Genomic DNA, 8,894 nt, shown 5'->3' with positions numbered 1-8,894 from the left:
GTGTGTATAGTAATATATTTGTATATATGGGGTCGACCTTAAGTACCGATGCAGACTCAACCGCTGATGTCAAGAACAGGGTACAAACTGCATGGATGAAGTGGAGGGAAGTGTCAGGCGTTCTATGTGATAACCGTATGCCCATTAAGACCAAGGGTAAAGTCTACAAAGCAGTTGTCAGACCAGCTATGCTCTACGGCTCGGAATGCTGGACTGTAAGTCAGAGACACGAGCAAACACTTCATGTCAATGAGATGAAGATGCTTAGATGGTCGGGAGGCGTCATTAGAATGGATAGAATTCGGAACGAATATATCAGAGGTTAGTTTAAGGTAGCTCTGATCCCCAGCAAATTACAGGAAAAAAGATTACGATGGTATGGCCACATTCAACGAAAACCAGATGACCACGTGGTAAAAACTGCCTTAAGCCTCCCAGAATTTCCAAGAGGGAGAGGGCGTCCAAAAGCTACGTAGTGGTCTAATATCAGAAAGGAACTGGAAACCCTTCAACTTGATGCAGGAACAACCCAGGATAGAGTGGCCTGGCGCAAATTGATAAGGAGACCCGACCCCAAATAAAGGGAAAAGGGAAGGAAGAAGAAGATATGTACACCCTAAACTGCCTTCTCTTTCATGTCTATTTTCTCCATCCACAGCTTACTTGGTAGAGATCGCCTCGAGCGATAACACCGCCTCTTGTACCTCTATATAAATTGTTACCTTTTTTAATACCTATTGTTTACAATAAAGTGTAAATAAATAAATTATGATAATCATAATTTCAAGCATAAGATGTCCAATACTGGACGTAGACATCTCCATAGATTTCCAATAGGACCTGCTGGAAGCTTCTGACGATCTTGATGAAGTCATTTGTCCACCTTTTAAGCGGATGTTTGATATTGTAACTCCTGTACTTTAAGGCCTCAGAGGCTTTGTGTTCAGCGCGCTGTGTCCTTTTCACTGACACACCAACTTCGTCGCAGGCATACAAATAAAAATTAATTCATACCTAAAATAGTTTGGACCGCTTCCGATATGTTCTACGTGCACAGAATATAAAAGTACAGGGAACACGGAATGTTATTCACAGATACTCAAACTATTATTAAAAATATTTTAAAATTGAATGAACGTTAAACTTTAATTTAAAAAAAAATTAAAGATTAGTTGTCAATTTAAAAATTAACTTATTGTTAGCTGCCAGGAGTGAGTGCGATTTTACCTATAGAAAATTCAAATTTAATAAAAAAATAAAACTAGAACACAAACTGACTAACATTAAATATTTTAATCTAAAATTTTAGGTTATTTCCGCTAAACAGAAGAACAGAGGTGCCGTTTGCGAGAGTTTCTAGTTTATCTGTGTCCCATATTTTTATAGACTGGACGTACAAGAGAAATTTGTAGATTCCATGTCTTGTAGATTGCGCAGAGGGCGTTCAGCTAAAAGGTTTTAAGATAACAAATGTATATAACATTTAAATATTTATGCAGATAGATTGGTATAGTGTTTGAATTTTAAATATATTAGCTTATTTCCTGTCAATTTACGTATTTATATATGTAATATACACACTTTAATAATCAATTGTTTCACAGATAATAAATAACATAATGATAACGCACTAAGAAGAAAACAATTTCAAAATACTTCATATTTTTAGAATATAACTTAGTTATTATTTACTTTCTTGCCTATGCAGATTTTATACTGTCAGAAATTAATTACCTTTTGCATTTCAATGGAAATAATAAATAAATGTAACATGCGATGTGAGCGATCACATTATACATGATGTTTTATAAATAGTTGTAAATGTTTTTAAAATTTTTTGACAAATAAGACGTTTATTCATCTCTTTAATGCTTTTTATATCTTTAACCAATAATACTGCTTATATGTCGAACTTTCATCGACTAAATTAGATAGACAAAAAGGTGTTATATTTTGTTTTCGCGAACTACATAAGGCCGTATCGTCTGTAACATACGTTTAACATATCGACAGTGCAGCCTGACTGAGAACCTAACCCGAACTTTCATTTGATCGATTGCTGTTCTGCTTCTCATAATTTTACTACCGCTATCAAAAGCTCTATAGCTTGGAGAAAAAGTAGCGGAAGATATCCCAGCAAAGCTTCCGGAACACGGACGAACCCTCTACGTATTTTTCTATGTTTTATGTGCTATATCTCACCTTTACCTTTCTAAAATTCTTACAGCCTCGTAATTAACATATAATTTAATATTTAAGCGAAAGGGTTACACTCGTGTCGAGTCCATTTACGAATTGCCCCCCTGTGGGGCGCGGAAAACGCTGTTCTACGCGGGCTAGTCTGCTTTTTATACATGTATACGACGTCCCCATTGCTATTATTTTAAAACTACGCGGTTTTTTTATTAATTATAATTTGTATCGCTATTGTTTTGTTTACAATATTTTTTTCGCTTTTACTAAGCGCAGACAGTTGGGAGAGGGTTGCCGCTATTTCATACGGATCTTTCTTCTCTCAGCTGCGAGGCACGACAGCGTTTTATAATTTTTTACAATTTTTCTCACACAATTTTCTCTTGCGGAATACAGTTAAAATTTAAACATATGAAAAATACAATTTGGAATGCTCAATTAATAGTAAAAAATATATTAATTGGTACAAACTAGACGAGTAGCGTAAATAAAATTATAATAGAAAACAGAGTAGTTTGAAATGTGGCGAAGGATGGCAGGCGATGCAAGTAAAGAATTAAGAGTGTTATAGAGTGCGAAAAAAAGGGAACGACGAGCGTAGACGTGTAATAAATATGACGAATGGAAGATGGAAAATAAATCTATACAAAGAAATAAAATTATAGTGTCTGTTTGTAATATTAAAATAACCGCTTTTTACTACATGCGTATAAATATATATACAATACATGTACTAATATTTCATATTTTAACATTTTTGTCTGTGTGTCTGTCGGTTTGTTCCGTTTAATTTCTGAAATGACTAGACAGATTTTACACCGGCTGCTACCTTGTGTAATAAGGAGTAACATAGGCTTTATTCTTTTAGAAATTCTTATGATATAATAATATAATGACACTCACGAAAATAATTGCAATACACGCGAAGCGGTCGGTGGACGTCTAGTAAAATATATATTTAAAAAAAAATTTGGATCTATGTCCTTAAAAATGAAAAGAAAACAAAAGGCCCTAAGAACGGGGTCATAAAATAAAAATAAATAGTCATTTCAAACAAACATTGTTTAAGAATTTTCCAAGATAATAATAACTTTATAAAACCGACTTTTCATGCATTAGTATTATAATATATAGTACACTGAGATAAAAGGATTGATAGCTCTATCAATTGTCCTTATGTTATTTTGAGACGGAGGTCATAGTTGTCAGTTTATAAGTGTTTTGTTCTATTTTCTTTTCGATTTAATTCTATTTTCACTTGTCTGTTTTGTGTTATCGAAAATTTGCCGTGTAATGTTAGAATATATAAGATACTGATAAATACTGAATCCCCTGTTAATAGATGTTTATTCATGAGATTTAATCTTCGTTCATACGTTTTTAAATTTTCTCGTAAAATTTAGGAGCGGACAGATCACATATCGTGCAAAACAGATGGCCCCCGGTGCCTTACAGTTCTTAATGGGAACCACGGAGAGGTAAAAAACGGAAGACGCTGGTTGGAGGTCTTGTCAAAACGGTCCTTTTGGAAATCTCTGGGCAAGCCTATATCTAGTACTGGACGTCTTGTACCTGAAATATCCATGGAAAATGTTAAATTATTCATTTCCACACGGTTCTTTTGGATATCTATTTGAGAGGCCTATATCTAGTAATGGAAGTAATGCGTGAGAAATGTCGATGAAAAATGTTATATTATTCATTTATTTTTAAATGTTTAAATTTCGAAACAGTTGACAACAAATCAGTTACATTCACCTCAAGCTTTTATATCTATAATCATTAAGCTCACTTTTATTTTTAACTTACACCTATCCCCCGATTTACACGGTACTTGTTTTACACGTTTTTTCAAATAAGTTTTTTTTTTGTTTTAATAACCGATTTTATTACCATCTCTCATAATGTAAATATTTTTGCTTCAAACATCGAATCGGCACAAATAACTTCGAGTGATGAAAGTGAATTCGAACCTTCGATTCCGAAAAAAAGGATGAGAGTAATTTCTGACAGTGATAAAGGATAATAAAACGTATTTGGTTTCATTTTTTGTTCTACTGTTTGATGTACTGTAATTAAATAAAAAAAACAGTGTATCCGTAATATATTAAATATTTTAACTTGTCAATACATTTTCTTTTTTTTTCTGTGTACACCTAAAAATATTAAAAAAAATCACAACTGTTTAATAACAAAATCATGCATTTTCTGCAAGCTTTTCGATTTATACGGTTTTGACTTGAAAATTTTTAATTTTCGATTTACACGTTTTTCTCAAGAACGTATCTACCGTGTAAAACGGGGGATAGGTGGACTTCCGATACCTCTTACCGACAGATGTTTCGAGGAATTACAGAAATCATATTTTGAAAAGAGAACTATAATTATAACGGATTATTTCAAACATAGAATGCGACTGAAAAAGACACTTCGAATTTCATAATGTAACTTTTTGCGAATAGATTTTAATGTAAATATAAGAGCTCTTTGGAACATTAAACATAGAGCGTGTTAGTAAATATTTGAATGTATTTTTATGCCCATTTGTTCCGTAATTATGATTTTCTAGAATGATCTTTATTATCAGAGTCGCGGCTGACGGGGGACGCGCACGGGCGAGCGCTTTCTCGCCACTTTCACGTTCTTAACATTCAACTCAGAGACGTCACGTTTTTAATGCGTTAACTGCACTAACTCGGTGTCTCACCCGAAGCAGAAAACATTCGGATGCGTCGCAGAAACAGTTTTCATATCGCGTTATCGTTTCATATAACTTTCACGTCACTGTCATATTACAACTGTGGTCTGAACATTATTTATTTGTTGTGATTGACAGGTTATTGTTCTATTTATTATATCACTGTGTTACATGTATATTTCAACGTAATCCTCGCTTTATAATATCCACGACTGGACATAATCTCTAACATTTTCCAACGATTTTTAGATTGTTTTAGTTTTTTATTTGGATTGTGTTAGACGCCCCGTGGTCTTTACTCCGGAATCTTATAGGTCACTCTTATAACGGTGTTTGGCACTAATCGGCGTAACAATACTCCTGAGGATGCCCCGTGGAGGGGTGAAACACGTGTTGTGATTTAGCGGTGGTAGTTGTGTAATTCGCATTGTTGGCCGCATGCGCATTTATCAGCGGGCTGGCGGGCGGTGCACTTTATTGCACGACTACTGCTACATAGCGGAAGTAGCTATATATCAGTCCTTTTCTTACTCATAGCTCAAGCAGACATCAGTTCTGCGCGAAACACGAAACTGAGTCTGTAAATAAATATCAATTATAGGTGTAAAAGACTTTAAACCTATCCTGCTATTTAGATATGTGATTTATAGTTAGATAATATATGTTGTATTTTATATGTGTATACCTATGAATTTTATTAACCTTTTTTTTGTCTTGATATTAGTACCCAAGTGGTTTAGTTCAACTTTATGATCATTATCATGTCAGCAGATAGAAGTCCACCGCTAGGCACAGGCCTCCCTCAAAGTTCACCACATGCAACTTAAAACTGACAAAAAGTGAGGAAGTCATTTAAAATGATTCACTCCCGTGCATTTGGTAGGAATGTGTATAACATTTACCAAACCTCAGTCTCAACTGTCAAAAGGTTTAATTATATCACAGTGCACGTATTTTGTCAAATGCGTAAGTTTTGATTGGTGCCAAAATCGTCCAATTTTGGAAAAAAAAAGCTTAAAAAATTCGACAGATATCGTTCTGCAACCACCGTATTTGCCTGATTTGGCTCTGTGTCGACTTCTGACTATTCAGCGAACTTAAAAGACCAATTGAAGAAATAAAAAAAGAATTGAAGATCTTGAAGGCTTTACCGGAAAAAGACTGTTCAGTCTGTTTTGAGGACTGGAAAAAGCTTCGCCAAAGTGCGTTTTATCGAACAGGTATTACTTTTAAAGGGATGAAATTGATTTATGTGAGTGAATAAAGAATTTATATTTTATAAACAAATTTACCCTACTTTTTGATCACAATATTAGTACATGATAAGTCTAGTAAATTTGGTTTTTAACCCATAAAAGCTCACTGCAAGGCATAACACTCCCACAAAGATATGTAAGGTATATACTATAGTTGCCTCGCTTGGCAGGCTTGTTGGCGATCAGTATAGTTATATAGTACGCAATGGACGCTACTAAATATCCTCTTATAACATGTTTTTAAGCTAGCAATCCTTTGTAATTAATACACTGTGTGCAGTGGCGTACCTAGGGGGGGGCGGTGGGTGCGGTCCGCACCGGGTGGTACTTACCTTGGGGCGGCATTTTTTATATTTACTTATAGTTGTAAAAAGCAACTTATTCATTTCAAATTTATTTTCTTTCTTGAATAATAAATGGTTATTATGATTATTAGAAGAAGAAAATAGTAAAACGAGATCAGATGCTGGAATATTACTCAATTCTATGCAATCTTTTTCTTTTCTATGTTACCTTCATTTATGGGAACCCGTCGTTTTGGAAATTAAGGACGCTCAAAAATACCTGCAAGTAAAAGGGTTAAATGTCCACCAATGCCATATAAAACTAAAGTCGCCAGTTGCGAAAGAAGCTTCTCAAAATTGAAGTTGATAAAAAATTATCTTCGTTCTGCAATGAGTCAATTAAGACTACAAAATCTTGCAATATTGTCAATAGAACAAGAAATTACAAATAACATAAATTTTGAGAGCATTGTACACGATTTTTCTAGTATGAAAGCTAAAAGAGTAGATATTATATGAATATATTTACGAGTGCATACATATATGTCTAAAAAAATTACTCTGTGTATTAATTAATATTGATTAAATAACTTAATAATTTATTTATGTGTTGTTTATTTATTTATAAAAACCACTATTTGATTGACTTATAATAGAAAGGGCGGCAAACTGGAGATCGCCCCAGGCGGCAAAAGTTCTAGGTACGCCACTGACTGTGTGAACTATAAAATATTGTATCCAGAAACGAATTTATGATTTATGATTGTAAATCTTAGTCATTTACCGTTCGGTTAATGAATAGAAGTATTTAGTGTCGGAAGGTATATCGGAAGTAGCGCATATGTCACGCCATCATGTCGTTAGGGGGTCGGCAGCGAGCCAAGGTGAGAGATAAGTGTGCCCGATTACGCCGTTAACATTTCTCTACGCCGCTTGTGTGCGGAACTGTGAAATGTGTTAAACAGACGAATTGTTAAACACGTTTTTATTTACTTTCATAAATTTTATAGTTACTCTTTGATAATTGAATCGAAATGATAAGGTTATATAGCAGAAAGATATTAATACTGCATGTCATATTATTAATTATTTCAGTCGCGTTACAGTACCAGGCATTTGATTTGGCACGTCAATTGTATCTTTCATCGGATATATTAGTCTGTAGTGTATTTTTGTGCCTTTATGTATCTTTTAGTATATAATTATGCATTATTTTAACTATCTGTGTAAGGTATATGTATTTAATCATTATTATATTTGTATGTAATCATCATCATTATGATTTCAACTGATAGACGCGCTATGCAATACAAAGGCGTTCCCCAAAGATCAGCAAGATAATCGGTGTTGCGCTACCCACATATACGAGTTAATTTTATTGTATTTGTATTATTCTTTATATAACTCTTTTTATGTATCTCTCGGTCCACTACTATCAAATTATTTTATTTTAAATCCATTCAAAAGGTCGTCTGTAAAAAATCGCGAAATGCGATAAGACCACCAATTGTACTTCTGCATGGTAATTGTATTGTTTTTATTATATATATACAGGATGATAATTTATGAAAGTAAAAGCTATGAAGGGTTGAATGCATTTATCAGTAAAAACGTTTAACTAAGAAAGGGGTTAATATATAGCTACTTCCGCTATGCAGCAGTAGTCGTGCAATGAAGTGCACCGCCCGCCAGCCCGCTGATAAATGCGCGTTCGGTAAACAATGCGAATTACACAACTACCACTGTTAAATTACTCAACACGTGTTTCATCCCTCCACGGGGCATCCTCAGGAGATGTTAGACTGACCAAAGCCTCTACCAGTGCGACTTCCGCGAGGTAACGTCTGAATCTATTAGAAAAACCTTTAAAGATTTTATAGCTATTTCCAACCACTCTGTATAAAGTCATCAATCCTAAATATTTCACTAAGTGTAGAGTGTTGAATAAAGATAAAACCATGGAAAAAATTATTTGTAAATAAAGTCCCTGTCCCAAACAAAACAGGGGTACGAGATTCTCCCAATAGCGGAGGCCAAATAAAAAAAAAATTCACTAACATTTATTATTTTTAATGTAATACGATAGATCAATCACTTCTGGTAGTACAAAATCTACAGGGGCAGATGGTAAACAATAATTAATTTTAATATGTAGTTATCAGATTTTGAATATGCTTTTTCTTTTAATGTTATTATTACTTTGTTTATTATATCTGAAACCAATCATTTTATTAAAAGGTATCATATAATAACTGACATCTAATGAGTTATACTTTCACTCCTTCAAAGCCTTTACATCTATAAACAATCACCACGTATATTATAAATCTTAGACTATATAAGAAGATGCTTAGATTTGTAATAATGTGTTTCTCGTGTCTTATTTTGACAAAGTGTTTACCATAAGTCAGCAGTCCCAACTTCTAGGTGGCGCCCAATATATGTAAGGAAAAATTTGACCAT

This window comes from Battus philenor, unplaced genomic scaffold (genome assembly GCF_028537555.1).
Source record: "Battus philenor isolate CCGP_79_NKW_IND1 unplaced genomic scaffold, ilBatPhil1.0.hap1 SCAF_3, whole genome shotgun sequence".
Taxonomy (NCBI): Eukaryota; Metazoa; Arthropoda; class Insecta; order Lepidoptera; family Papilionidae; genus Battus; species Battus philenor.
This window is presented reverse-complemented; position numbering follows the sequence as displayed.